At 41.9% G+C, this 2,007-nt stretch overlaps 1 non-coding gene across 1 annotated transcript; it reads right to left on the bottom strand.

Moving 5' to 3' along the window:
- Window positions 1-657: 657 nt before the first annotated feature.
- On the bottom strand, window positions 658-765 carry LOC127742324 (small nucleolar RNA R71). Its single transcript, XR_008003512.1, has one exon. It is a non-coding gene; the product is annotated as a small nucleolar RNA R71 (small nucleolar RNA).
- Between the last annotated feature and the right edge of the window lie 1,242 nt (window positions 766-2,007).

The raw sequence follows: 2,007 nt of genomic DNA, 5'->3' as shown, positions 1-2,007 counted from the left end.
ATAAGTTCGAATTTTCTACTTCTGTCTTCTACTTTTCTTTTCCTCTGACACCTAAAGGAATCTCTATACTGTGACATAGAGGATTCCACATTTTCTTGTTCTCTTCTCTTTCATATGAGCAGGAGCAAAGACAAAAGCATTCTTGTTGAGGCTGACCCTGAACCTGAAAGGACCTTGAAGCGAAAGCTAAGAGAAGCTAAGGCACAATTCTCTGTAGAGGACCTAACAGAAATCTTCAAGGAAGAAGAACCTATGGCAGCCGAAAACAACAACAATGCCAATAATGCAAGGAGGGTGCTGGGTGACTTTTCTGCACCTATTCCCAACTTCTATGGGAGAAGCATCTCTATCCCTGCCATTGGAGCAAACAACTTTGAGCTTAAGCCTCAATTAGTTTCTCTAATGCAACAGAATTGCAAGTTTCATGGACTTCTATTGGAAGATCCTCATCAGTTCTTAGCTGAGTTCTTGCAAATCTGTGACACTGTCAAGACTAATGGGGTTGACCCAGAGGTCTACAGACTTATGCTATTCCCTTTTGCTGTAAGAGACAGAGCTAGGACATGGTTGTATTCTCAACCTAAAGAAAGCCTGAACTCTTGGGAAAAGCTAGTCAATGCCTTCTTGGCAAAGTTCTTTCCACCTCAAAAATTGAGTAAGCTTAGAGTGGAAGTCCAAACCTTCAGACAGAAGGAAGGAGAATCCCTCTATGAAGCTTGGGAAAGATACAAACAATTAATCAGAAAGTGTCCCTCTGATATGCTTTATGATAGGTATTTTCTATGATGGTCTCTCTGAACTATCCAAGATGTCTTTGGATAGCTCTGCTGGAGGATCTCTTCATCTGAAGAAGACGCCTACAGAAGCTCAAGAACTAATTGAAATGGTTGCAAATAACCAATTCATGTACACTTCTGAAAGGAATCCTGTGAACAATGGGACAAATCAGAAGAAAGGAGTTATTGAGATTGACACTCTGAATGCCATACTGGCTCAGAACAAAATATTGACTCAGCAAGTCAATATGATTTCTTAAAGTCTGTCTGGAATACAAAATGCACCAGGTAGTACTAAGGAAGCTTCCTCTGAAGAAGAAGCTTATGATCCTGAGAACCCTTCAATGGACGAGGTGAATTACATGGGAGAACCCTATGGAAACACCTATAATCCTTCATGGAGAAATCATCTAAATCTCTCATGGAAGGATCAACAGAGACCTCAACAAGGTTTCAACAACAATAATGGTGGAAGAAACAGGTTTAGCAATAGCAAGCCTTTTCCATCATCTTCTCAGCAACAGACAGAGAGTACTAAGCAGAACAACTCTGACTTAGCAACCATGGTCTCTGATCTAATCAAAACCACTCAAAGTTTCATGACTGAAACAAGGTCCTCCATTAGAAATTTGGAGGCACAAGTGGGTCAGCTGAGCAAGAAAATTACTGAACTCCCTCCTAGTACTCTTCCAAGCAATACAGAAGAAAATCCAAAAGGAGAGTGCAAGGCCATCAACATGGCTGAATTTGGAGAGGAAGGAGAGGCAGTGAACGCCACTGAGGAAGACCTCAATGGACGTCCACTGGCCTCCAATGAGTTCCTCAATGAGGAACCATGGGAATCTGAGGCTCAAAATGAGACCATAGAGATTCCATTGGACTTACTTCTGCCATTCATGAGCTCTGATGAGTATTCTTCCTCTGAAGAGGATGAGTATGTCACTGAAGAGCAAGTTGCTAAACACCTTGGGGCAATCATGAATCTAAATGACAAGTTATTTGGAAATGAGACTTGGGAGGATGAACTCCCTTTGCTCACCAAAGAACTGGATGACTTGTCTAGGCAGAAATTACCTCAAAAGAGACAGGATCCTGGGAAGTTTTCAATACCTTGAACCATAGGCACCATGACCTTCAAGAAGGCCTTGTGTGACTTAGGGTCAAGTGTAAACCTCATGCCTCTCTCTGTAATGGAGAAGCTAGGGATCTTTGAGGTGCAAGCTACAAAAAT

Source organism: Arachis duranensis, chromosome 9, assembly GCF_000817695.3.
Source record: "Arachis duranensis cultivar V14167 chromosome 9, aradu.V14167.gnm2.J7QH, whole genome shotgun sequence".
NCBI classification, from domain to species: Eukaryota; Viridiplantae; Streptophyta; class Magnoliopsida; order Fabales; family Fabaceae; genus Arachis; species Arachis duranensis.
Note: the sequence above shows the minus strand (reverse complement) of the source record. Positions and strands in the feature narration are given on the sequence as shown.